The sequence below is a fragment of the Larus michahellis genome, unplaced genomic scaffold (assembly GCF_964199755.1).
Source record: "Larus michahellis unplaced genomic scaffold, bLarMic1.1 SCAFFOLD_69, whole genome shotgun sequence".
In the NCBI taxonomy this organism is placed as follows: Eukaryota; Metazoa; Chordata; class Aves; order Charadriiformes; family Laridae; genus Larus; species Larus michahellis.
This window is the reverse complement of record NW_027436445.1, coordinates 943,274-955,487: the sequence shown is the minus strand read 5'-3', so window position 1 is coordinate 955,487 and position 12,214 is coordinate 943,274. Positions and strand designations below refer to the sequence as shown.

The following is a 12,214-nucleotide window of genomic DNA, read 5'->3' as shown; positions in this document are numbered from 1 at the left end:
ACACGTAGTGGGGGGGTTATGGAGGGCCCTGGCCCCTACCAGGGGGGTTATGGAAGGGCCATACCTGTACCCGGGGGGTTATGGGGAGGTCTGCGCATGTACTGTGGGGGTTGGGGGGGGGCCTGGCACGTACCGAGGGGGGTTAGGAGGGGGCCCGGGCACGTACCGGGGGGCCGGCGGGGCAGGGCCGGGGCCGGGGCCGGGGCCGTCGTGGGCCCGCACTCAGCGGGGGCCACCGCCGCCATGCTGCCGCACGCGGGGATGAGGGCAGGGGCCGGGCGGGCCACGTGACGGGGGCGCGTGTGCGGGGCGGGTATAAAAGGCCCGGCGGCGGCCAGGCCGCCTCAGAGCGGCGGCGGCGGGGCCGGGGCTTGTGTGTGCCCGGGCTGGGGGCGGCGGCCGGGCGGGCTGTGCGAGGGGTCGCAGCGCCGCTGAGGTCAGTGTCCGTCCAGCTGTGGGAGGCTCTGAGCGCTCTGCGGGGGAGCAGGGCCTGTGGGCTGGGGGCGGCCCTCAGGAAGGGCCTGGCCGTGGGGGCAGGACCCCCGGGGGAGGGGCTGTCCGTGTGGGGAGGGGCGGCGCGGGGCGGCCGGTGTGTGGGCCTTGCACCGGGGAGAGGTGTCGTCCCGTGTTGTGGCTCCTGAGGGCCTGTGTTTTGGGGCACTTCCTGGGTGCTGACCTGTGAGGCGTTCGGGATGAGCAGCAGCTGCTGTGCCGGGGGAGCAGGGCTCATCCTGGCTCGAGGGACAGAACAACCCCCCTAGAGGCCCCCATCTGGTGACCTCTGAGGGGTTCTGTGCTTTGGGGCTTTGGCTCTTCTGCCTCCTGCTGGCTGTCAGCTGGAGAAGGTGGAGCTCTCTGCAGAGATGCAGGGCGCTGGGTGTGGGCTTTTTTAATGTGGGGTTTTTTGAAGCAGTAAATGCAAGGCCTGGTTGCTCAGGGCTCAGCCGTCTCCCATTGCACAGAGGTGTAAATCTGCTTGAAGCTGTCCCGTGGGCAGAATTCTGTTGGTGCTGCTCCGGCAACAGGGTTTTCCACATTACCCTTTGGAAGCGTTTTCAAGCTCAGCCCAGCAGAGGTGTGAGAGGGCTTTGTGTTTCGGCTGCTGGTGGCCCATGGGAGGAACTGTTTTTTGCTCCTCCTTTGGTGCAGGCCGTTGTGCCTTCTTCCTGCTGTGGGCAGGCTGCAGGATGGATGGAGGAGCCGTGGGACAAAGTCACCTTCCCTCTGGGGGCTGGGGTCGTTCTCTGACATGGGCTGTAGCCAGCACAAAACTCACTGCAGATGTTTGGTGCTGCCACACGTTCCTGGTGGGTGTATGAAGGAGGCTGTGCTGCTAATGCAGCGAGCAAGGGCTGGTGCTCATGAGAGTGGCCGGAGTGCAAAGTCTGTCCTTGTGTTTGGTGTGTGGGTGGGAGTTCAGACTGAAAGACAGAGTGATGTGACAAGTGTGGGGTGCTTGGTGTGAGATGGCACTCTCTGACCTCTGCTTCCTCCCCTATAGCTGCCCCATCTTCCCCATGTGTTTGGGACCCTGGTTGCAGCCTCTCCAGCTCCATAGTCATAGAATCGGGTCATACGGAGGTTGGAAGCGTGTCCAGGGGAGCGAGGAGCTGTGAATCCTGTGTTGCGGCTGCCTGAGCTGGGTGGCTTTCATGGGCGAGTACAGTGCTTGGATCGCCAGAGCTGTCGCTTCAACATCCTTCAGCAGCACTAAAGCAGCTTTGAAGAAAACCACTACCCAAGAACTCGCTGGGAAAGGCCAAGTCAGGAGAAAAGGAAAGGCTGATTGCAGGAGAGTGTGATGTGTATACAGGGAGAAGTAAGTCAGAAAAAGTTGAGCTGCTTGAACGTCCAAGTTAAACAAGAGACAGGTATGAATGAAAATACCCTTTCAGCGGGGCTGTGGCACCTGGTGGGGGCCCATTCCCGCTGACCCCTCCTGTGCTCCCTCCCCTCCCACACAGGCACAGAGTGGGACTGGAGAAACAACTTTTAATGGAAAAACACAAGAGAAAATGTCCTAACAAAGCCACTCTAAGCCCCCCTCCCCTAAACGCGTCCCTCCCCCCAGCCTCCCCAAATACACTCCCCCCCACCCCCTCAAATACACGCTGGTCCTCTAAACATATCCCTCACCGTGTCCCCCAGGTACACTGCCCACTACAACTTGTAATGGAAAAACAGGAGAGAAAAGGCCCTATCGAAGCTACTCTAAGCCCCCCACCCCTAAACACATCCCCCATCTCTCAAAATACGTTACCCCACCTCCAAATGCACCACCCTCCCAGATACAATCCCCTCCCTTAAATCTGCCCCCGTCCCCTAAATACAACCCTCCCCCACCCCTCAAATGCACCCCCCCTCTGCCCCCCATCATCTCTGTCTCCTCACTGGGGGGGGTCTCTTCCCCCCTGCCACCCCCGGGCAGCCTGCCAGAGCCCTGCGCTTGTTGGGTGGTAGCGACGGGGGGCTTGGCCCCCGCTTTGTCCCCCGCTTCTCCACCACGGTGGGCTGGGCCGGCGGTAGCTCCATCCCCACGTCCCCCCACGGCTCCTGGGACTCCGTCCCATAGAGGGATTCTTCTAGGATGCGGATGGCCTCCAGGGTCTCCTCCATGCTGTAGTACTCGAAAGGCACCTTCTGGGACACTGCAAGGTGGCCGTCCTTGTCCCCGAGGGCTTGGCTGTGGGGGACAGCAGAGGCGCTGCTGGGGACATCTTTCTCCCAGGAGATGTCACTCTCGGAGAGGTTGTCGCTGCTCCAGAAGGTGTCACTCTTTAGGGAGATGATGTTGTGGTCTGAGCTGTTGTCTTCTGAGGAGATGTCGCTTTTTGGGGAGAAATTGTGCTCTGGGGAGGTGTCGCTCTTGGAGGAGATGTTGCGCTCTGCAGAGATGTCGCGCCCCGAGGAGGTGTCACTCTTTGGAGAGATGTTGTGCCCTGAGATGTCACTCTCAAAGGAGATGTTGCTCTTTGGGGAGGTGTTGTTCTTTGGGGAGATGTTGAACGCAGAGATGTTGCTCTTTGGGGAGATGTCGCTCTTTGGGGATAAACTGCGCTCTGGGGAGATGTCACTCTCGGAGGAGATGTTGCGCTCTGGTGAGATGTCATGCTCTAAGGAGATGTCGCTCTTTGGGGAGGTGTTGCTCTTTGGGGAGATGTTGAACGCTGAGACGATGTTGCTTTTTGGGGAGATGTCACGCTCTGAGGATGTGTCGCTTTCTGAGGAGATGTTGCTGCCCAGGGGTGTCTGCGTGGGGGAGGCCCTGCTGGAGCTGTTGGTCACTGAAGAGCATTCCTCGGTGTTTTCAGAGGCAGGGATGGAGGTTGGCAGCTGGGTGGGTGCTGGGGCCACTGCTCTCCCCTCTCTGCCGGCGCCACCACGTTCCCCAGGTGTGGGGACACCGGTGTCAGGGTCCTGGACGACCTGCACTGCGTCTGGGGAGGAACCAAAGAGCCTGAGGGCGTCTTGGGGAGCATCTCCTCGGTCACTTCAATGTTGGCATCCAGGTCGATAGGAGCTTCTTTGTGGGGGGCTGCAATGGGTCTGGAGGAGACGCAGGTGCCCGTGGGGATGCGGCTGGCAGGGGGTGTCTGCACAGGTATGGCCGTGCCGGAGCTGTTGGTACCTGCAGGCTGTCCCTTGAGATGCTGGCGTCCGGGGATGGATGTGAGCAGCAGCGTGGGGGCTGCGGGCACCGCTGTGCCCTGGTGGCCGTAGGCTGGGAGCTGCGTCGTGTGGGGCAGTGGGTGTTGTCCCTGGGGGGTGCCAGGGGCTGCCCAGGCTGGGAGGGTCCCGCAGCCCCTGGGACCACACAGGGCAGCGCCTGGCGGAGCAGCAGTGCCATGGCCGAGGGTGGCGGTGGCCAGCGCAGGCACATTGTTGACCGTCCACTCGATGTGGACGAAGCTTGGGTCGATGCCGTAGCCACCGCATGGGGCCCTGTGCAGCCCTGTGTGGGTAGAACGGAGCTGTGCTGGGCCGTGGGCACCCCCCGGGGCACCCGCCGAACCGCCCCCCATGGCCATCAGGGTGCTGATGGTGTCAGGGTGGCAGAGGGGACAGGGGTGCCATACCTGGTGGTGGGGCCTGTGGGACCTGTGGGGCTGCCCAGGCTGCAGGGAATGGCTGCTGCTGCCCGGGCGGTGGGAACAGGGTGGCTGCTCCTGGAAGAGAGACAGGAGCCATGGCCGGCGGTCACCTCCTGCGCTCTCGTCCCCGAGAGGTGGCCCCAAGTATTGTGGAAATTCTCAGGAACTGGGATTCACTGGGCAGGCGAGGGCAGGGACACTCAGCCGGGCTTGCTGAGCCCCCGTGCCAGAACTGCCGGGGGGGGAACAGGGGAGGTGGGATGGTGAAGGTGACCGTGGAGAGGGGAGGGGGAGGCTGAAGGTGCCCAGGGTTCTTGGGTGCCAAAAGGTGTTGGGGCGGCCGAGGGGACAGGGGTGCCATACCTGGTGGTGGGGCCTGTGGGGCCGCCCCCACTGGGGGTGCCCAGGCCGTGGGGAAGAGCAGCTGCTGCCCGGGCGGTGGGAACAGGGTGGCTGCGCCTGGAAGAGAGACAGGAGCCATGGTCACCTCCTGCGCTCTTGGCCCCGAGAGCATCCCCGGGCTGTGGGTCGGGGTCTGTCCCTGCCTTGGGGGTAGAAGGTTTGTGGGAGCACAAAATCGTGCAGGCTCTGCGGCGCCGGGGGGACACGGGGGCCGTGCAGTGTGAGCCACCGAGGTGGCAGCGCCATGGTGGGTCCCCTCAGTCTCTCCGCTGCTAAGGACTCTTTGGCGTCTCCAGGATGGAATGTTGGGGCTCCCTGTGCCCCGCCCCCTCCCAACGGCCCCCCCAGCAGCCCCCCCAGCTCCTGCTGGGGAGGGAAGGGGCTCGGGGGGGCTGAGGGCCTGCAGCCCTTACAGGCAGCTACCGGGGGCTGTGAGTGCAAGTGCCTTTGGCTGGAGCCTTGGTGGCTTCCCAGAGCTGGGGTGTCTTTGGGGTGAGTGGGGCTCGGTGGGACGGTCCCACGGCTGAGGGGCTGCACTGGAGGTGCCGGGCTGTGTGTGGGGGGGTGGCAGGGCAGGGGTGGAGGGGTCGCACTGTGCCCAAGGGAGAGGTTTGATGGTCCAGCCACGATGGTGCAGTGGGGGTCTGCGACCCATCGCCCAGCCAGGATGCCGGCACTGAGGCCATGAGTCTCTGGATCTCTAGGGGATGAGGAGACACCTCTGTGTCAGGAGCCCGTCTCCTTATGGCAGATTTCATCTTCCCAGACAGCATGTGGGAAGCCCCTGGTGCTGTGAGGAGCAGGGCTGGGCAGTTCCTGCAGTTTGTGGGAAATGGGAACTTCTTGTTGGTAGCGCTCGGGGGCCATCGAGGAAAGATGCCCTGGGAGACATGGTGGTTGTGAGCGGAGAAGGACTCGTGGGAGACGGGAAGGTCTTGGCTGCAGACATCATGAAATGGTTGAGTTTCAAATTGTCAGAAAAAGGGTGGGCAGAGCTGCTCCCCTGGATTTTGGGAGCTGAATGCCCCATTAGGAAGGTTGCCGGTGATCCCAAACTGGGAGGTGCTGTTGAGTCTGTTGAGGGCCAAGAGGCCTTGCAGAAGGCTCTAGATGGCTTGGAGCGTTGGGCAATCCTGAGCGGCGTGAAATTGAAGCAGTCCAAGTGCCGTGTTCTGCAGGTGGGAGGGAGGGAGTAACGGCGGCAGCAGTGGGAATGGGGAGGGGGCGTCTGGGGAGCAGCCCTGCAGAAAGGGGTGTGGGGGTGGTGAGCAGCTCAGGAGGAGCCAGCAGTGTCCCCTGGCAGCAAGAGGGCAAGCGCATCGTGGGGGGCATCAAAGACAGTAGAAGCAGGCGGCCAAGGGAGGGGATTGTCTCACTGTGTTCAGCGCTGGCGCGGCTTCACCTGGAGCACTGTGTGTGGTGCTGGGCAGCCCTGCAGTTAACTCATGGTCAGCCCTGCAGTTTGGGTTCTGGTCTTTCTCTTCCCTTTTCCTCCTTGTCTGGCGCAGAGCAGCTCCCCGCGGCCCCTGAGAGCTGCGGGCGGTGGCGGTGCAGCTGCTGCAGGGGACGGGAGTTTTGGGTGCAGGAGGGTGCTCGGGGCGGGGGGTTGGGAGGCCGGACACGGAGCAGCAGCGGTGCCGGGAGCTGTGCCGGGCCCTGCCGAGGCCAAGGGGACTGCGCCCACCCGGGGCCTGCAGCGGCTCCCCCCGCTCCGGCAGCATCACTCGGGCAGGGGCTCAGCCCCCGACGTTTGGGGGTGCCCGGATGGGGACCAGGAACCTCCCCTCGCACCTTCTGCGTGCCAGACCCGCAGAGGGGGGGCCACTGCCCAAAGGCGCCCTTGGCTGCATTGGCCCCGGGCTGTGGAGCTGCGAGGGGGAGCGGGCAATAAAGAGCTGGGGTTTCCAGGCACTTTTGGCCCCTGCCATCATTTCTTTGTTTATTTCTTTCCTTATTTCCCCCCCTGGCTGGTGTCGGGGCTGGCAAAGGTACAGGGAGAGAAGGGGAGGAGGGTCCCTGCCTGGCCGGCAGCTCCTCCCTGGCCGTTGTGGGGGTGATTTGGGGTGATTGGGCAGCGCAGGGAGGCAAAGCCGGGCTGCGGAGCCGTGGACGAGGGTGATTGTGCCGAGGCTTTGGGGGCTTTGCCCCGAGCCCTGTCCCCGCGGGAGGGGACGCTGGCCGGGGTCCAGCCGAAGGCCTGGTAGCCCTTGTGGTCATGTGTGTTTGTCCCCTCCCGCTCCCCAAGGTCTGTCCTTGTCCCGGGGGCTCCGTGCTGCTTTCTGCATGGGGCCGTGTCCGTGGGTCCGGCGGGGACCCGTCTGTCCTGGCTGCCCCTGGGGAAGGGGACAGGGGACCCCCCCCCCCCCCCCCCCCGCCACTGCCACCCCGCTGGCTTTGATTCGTCCCTGGGGGCGGCTCGGTGCCCTTCGGGGTCCCATGTGGGGCTGTGGCACCTGGTGGGGACTGATTCCCACTGTCCCCCGCGCTCCCTCCCCTCCCAGACAGGCACGGAGCGGGGCTGGAGAAACAACTTTTAATGGAAAAACACGAGAGAAAAGGCCCTATCGAAGCTACTCTAACCCCCCCTCCCCTAAACATGTCCCTCTCCTCACCCCCCCAAACACACCACCCCCCCCAGATACAGTCCCCTCCCTTAAATCTGTCCCCTGTGAGAAACAAGTTCCGGTCAGAATGAAATAGGCTCAGGCAGAATCCTCTGTGAAGCACATTTTTATCCACGTTCTTGCAAGAGCAGGTGACCTAGCAAGTGGGCACACTTCCAGTTCTTGAAACACACCTTTTTATTCCCTAATCCTGGATGAATTTTTCCCTCCCCTGTTTCCCATTGGTTAGGTACTCCAGGGTTCACAGTCTGTCCGAGGCACCTAAAATTCTTCCCGGGTGTCCTGCCTCTGTTTACTTCCCTCTATGCTACACCCAAAGGGATTATCTGACTAGTTTATTTCTTTCCTTTTTGGTAAAAGATTGCTCAATCTCATTAGCCCTGGTTAAATGTTTGACTCCCCTTCTAGACACTAATCCAGTAGGAATCAGTTTGTCCTTTTATCTGTGTGATAAGAGATGTTCTACAAGCCTTTGCTGGAGCCTCTTTGTCTTAGTCATTCCCTTATCGTGTCACCTCTGATGGCAGCGGCGTTTCTCCTCTGCAAAAGCAATACCTGCCTTTCTTACAACTTCCTCCTTTCCTTTTTCATAATCTTATTGTCTTTTGCATTTCTAGGGCATGGTTCCATATGAGGCCTCTAGACCTGACAGCATGATGTTACATTCTTCTTCTTCTCGAGAGTTTTTATTTTCTTCTAGATGAAGCATTTTTCCAGGGTATGGGGGAGGGTCTACTTCCATTCGTTTCATTAGGGCAGTTTCAATCAATCACTGAAGTAATCCTCGCACACAGGGAATGATACAGCATCCTACAGCCACTAACATTCCCACTACCATTAAAAGAGAAGTCAATATTGATACCGCCACACCTTTCCATTTCCCAAACCAGGAATCCAGCCAACCTGTCCGTGAGGTGTCTATTCCAGAGTTCTCAGCTAACTCATCAGCTAGACTGGTGAGCCCTGGAAGGGCTTTAGTTATAGTACCATCTGGAGCTGGATTGTTGGGGATGAAGGTACAGCGCCGATTCCCTAACATTACACACACCCCTCCCTTCCCCGCTAAGACCATGTCCAGGGTGATCCTATTTTCCCATGCCATTCGGCTGGTTGCATCCAATTGTTCCGCTATTCCCTTTAATGTATCTCTGTTATAATTAATAAACTTCTGTTGGTTATAGTAAATATAATTTATCCAACCTACATTTCTGTTTATAGTTACCCACCAGAAAAAGACAAATTCGAATCCTGCTCCTATCTGATTCCTTGCTTTGTGTTCATCTGGGACCCCTCTAGGGACTCCAGTGGGGTCTCTCTCTAGATCCGTTCATCAAGGGATACACCTCAACTTCTTTTTACTCTATTGCCTGAGCTCAGGGATCCTGTTTCGTTTTCAAATGCCAGGGTGAATGGTATTGCCAATTGTACCATTCCACATGTACCTTTCCAGTTAGCCGGCAACACAGATCGCAAAGTCCTCCCTCCACAATACCACCAGAGATCCGCCCGAGGCACTCGTAACGCTGAGCCGTTTCCTCTTACATCCTTGGTCACATTCAGAGTTTCAGTGCACAGGGTAAATCCCCCCCAGGTTTGGCAGCATTCACGCCCTGCTGTGAGAGGCACGCTGGACGGTTCCCAACTGCTGTGGAAAATTTAACGTCTCTAGACTCCAAGGCAGGAAACAGTAAGGAAAGTGAATGACAAGTCTCATTTCCGCAGGCGGTCTTTTCTTGGTATAATGCTATCATACACCACATCCCTACGGAATCTTTTGTCCACCCTAAGGGAAAAGGGACGATCTGTGCTGGGGGCCTTTCTGAGGCACAAGCAGACCAATTGCTTTGGTTCAAACTACTAACAGTATATTTTACCCATGCTACCCAAGCATTTGTCTCACCGTACCCTGTCTCAATCCCAAATGTTTGTCTAAGACCTTTAATCTCAGCAACCGTTACCAAAGCTGGATCATTCGGTGGTTCCCACTGTTGTATTACTGGGAGTTTAGTAGTCATAGTTGTCCCTTCTGCTTAACTGCTATTTTCCAGTACGTCTATTCTAAATCTTCCCCTTGGATCCCTTCCAGACACATCTGCTGCTATTCCATACATTAGGTTAGCCGTATCATCCCCCTGGGTTACAGTAATCCACAGAGGATTACATTCAAAAAGGCCACGCTCTGGGGAAGGTGGTCCTTTGTAAAAATGTATTTTCTTTTTGAGAGGGTAATAATAAGAAGGCTTGATCCACTTATCAATGGCCCACCCTCCAATTTGGGTGGTCCACCACACTCCACTCCATCGGTCACAAGGTGCAGCCTCGTGATATCCCTCTGTGACCCTCCAAATTTCTGGGCACGGGTACTTGTTTTCACCACTCAACCATCTTTGGGCCTCTAGATCCCCACACTCCAGTACTTGTCAGGCATCAAAGCGTATGGTCTGTGGGGTATTTCCTTTAGTGATATTTATGATAAGTCTAACCGGGTAATCTGGGTGTGCACTTCGTATGTGATCTAGGTATACAACACCTCCCCTATGACTAGCATCATCACAAAATGCTTCTTAAAATTCATGCCGTACACAGATTTATATCTCCCGACTGGATCATCCTGCCCCAACCTACGGCTTATTGTCTCTTTAGGGTTACTCGCAGCGGGCTGTCAGTAGAATGTACAGTCCACTGTCCCACTGGATCTGTTGGCGGGGGTTCAACTGGTCCTTTTAGCCGAGTGTAGTGAGTCCAACCCCTGTTGGCCGTCCTCACTGCAGTCCCAGTGGTCAGTAACACTTGGAACGGGCCTTCCCATTCTGGTTGGAGCTTGGTTTCCTTCCAGGATTGGATCAAGACCCAATCTCCCGGTTGAAAGGCATGGACTGCAAATTCCAATGGTGGTGTTTGGGCAAGAAGTCCTTTATTTCTGAGGAGAGAGAAAGAAGACGACAACCCCAGTATACAGTTCTTCTCTGTTACCCATATAAGGTAGTTCAAAAAGCATCTCACAGGGCGAGAGACCTGTATCTTTTCTAGAAGTCTGGACCCTCAACAATGCTATTGGTAAACATTTAGTCCATGGTAATTTGGTTTCTAAAATCAGTTTCAACAATGGTCTCTTAATGGTCTGGTTTGTCCTCAACTTTTCCTGAAGATGGGGGATGCCAGGGGGTATGAAATTCCCATGCTATCCCTAAACTTTCTGCAATTCCTTGAAGGATTTTAGAAGTAAAATGACTGCCCTGATCTGAGTTTATATTCTCCACTAACCCGTATCTGGGAAGAATTTGTTCTAGTATTATCTTAATTACCCCTGCTGCAGTAGCTGACACCAAGGGGTAGGCTTCCACCCATCCAGTAAGATGCTCCACCAGGACTAAAAGACCTTTTCGCCTGCCTGTTGGTGGCAGTTCAGTGAAGACTACCTGTATACTTTGGAACGGTCTCAAGTCGGGTTCTCCTCCTGAAGATTGCTTTCTCAAGGCTTTCTTGTTTGCTTTCTTACAAATAATACATCCCTCACAAATTTCTTTGGCCATTGTCTATATGCCAAAGCATCTGTACTTCCACAAAACCATTCGCACGTTGCATGTGTTCCCCAATGGCCTCCCTGTTGTAGCACCGTCACTATTTCTCTCATTGTTGGTTGACCATTTCCCTTCCATCAGGCAGAATCCATTTACCACGTCTCCACTGCCCCTGCTTCTGTCAGTGCTTCTCCTGCCCCAAGGCCGCCTCTTTTGCCACCTTGTCCACTAATCTGTTTCCCCTTGCAGTAATTGAATTGCCCCTCTGGTGACCTTTAACATGTAAAGCTGCTATTTCACTTGGCATTAATATATTAGCTAACACCTGCTGTGTAAGTTCTTAGTGTAAAAGTTCTTTCCCTTTGCTGTTTATTAGTCCTTGTTCTTCCCAAATTTTACCAAAGGTATGCACTACCCCAAGGGCATAACAAGAGTCTGTATATATTGTTCCTTCCCCTTTCTCCAGTTAATTTAAGTGCCTGGTTTAAGGTATACATCTCTCATATTTGAGCGGACCATGCACTAGGTAATTTTTCAGATGCTTTTACTTGTTGGTGTCGCGTTAAAAGGGCTGTAGTTTCGATACTTGTCTGTCAGAGTCCCAGGACTTTCACTGATTTACTATCAGAGTCCCACCAAAGGACTTTCACTGAATCAGATTCACAAATAATCAAAATTAGTTATTTTATTGAGAGCGACAGAACAGATTCGAGATTGCCATTGATAAATTCGCTAACTACAATAGCGCTAATGACTTAAGGTTAATATTGCTAGCAAAAATAATGATAGTACAACAAGCCGGGGTAACATTCCCCAGAGGGTGAAAGGCGCAGCGCTTACCCAGAAAGGCGTCCCTGCCTGGGGTGGAGGGAGAGAACACAGCCCATGGACTGGTCCGTCAGGTATCAAGTTTCTTCTCTCCCAATTTAACAGTCATTTTCTCCATCCTTTTATCCCCAAAATTACAAGGTTTCCCTCCCCTAGGTGACGTGTAGTATGATTTGGGTGGAGAGATGAGTGCTATAGCCATATATGTTTAGCATGATCTCTAAAATCTTCATTAGCATATACAGGGGTGTCAACTTCAATATGCATTTCACAGGTAACGAGGCAAAGGTCAATTACCAGACACGGCAGCCTCTCAAGGAAACAAAGAGCTACACAAGGTCTCTGTTATCTTGATTTTACTGTCTCTGCTGACGAAAAGCAGGGCTGTCCTGGCTCCCCAAGACTACCCCGTCATTTATGTATCCTGTGATAGCCAGACAAGCCTTCACTCCCCTGGGCTGCACAAGAGATAGCAAAGCCAGTCTGAATTGCTCTTTGAGCACAGAGACTTCACCTCATTATCCAAATTCCACAGTTGACTCACTCCATTTACCACCGCATGTCCATGACACCTCTTTCCTTCTATCACTCTTGAAGAAGTGTCTACGAACAAATGAAGACCCCCAGATAGGGGTTCTTCCCTTAAGTCAGGTCAAATCTTAGTCTGGTACTCAATTTACATCTAAGCATTCGTGTGTAAATTCTTCATCCTTTGCCTCTCTCTATTTTTTTTTATTTTTTTTTTTTT

The 12,214-nt window shown here is 55.8% G+C and overlaps 1 long non-coding RNA gene across 1 annotated transcript; it reads left to right on the top strand.

Moving 5' to 3' along the window:
* Positions 1 to 338: 338 nt before the first annotated feature.
* Positions 339 to 8,373, top strand: LOC141737452 (uncharacterized). Its single transcript, XR_012585182.1, has 3 exons — positions 339 to 436; positions 1,502 to 1,871; positions 7,735 to 8,373. It is a non-coding gene; the product is annotated as an uncharacterized LOC141737452 (long non-coding RNA).
* Positions 8,374 to 12,214: the final 3,841 nt, after the last annotated feature.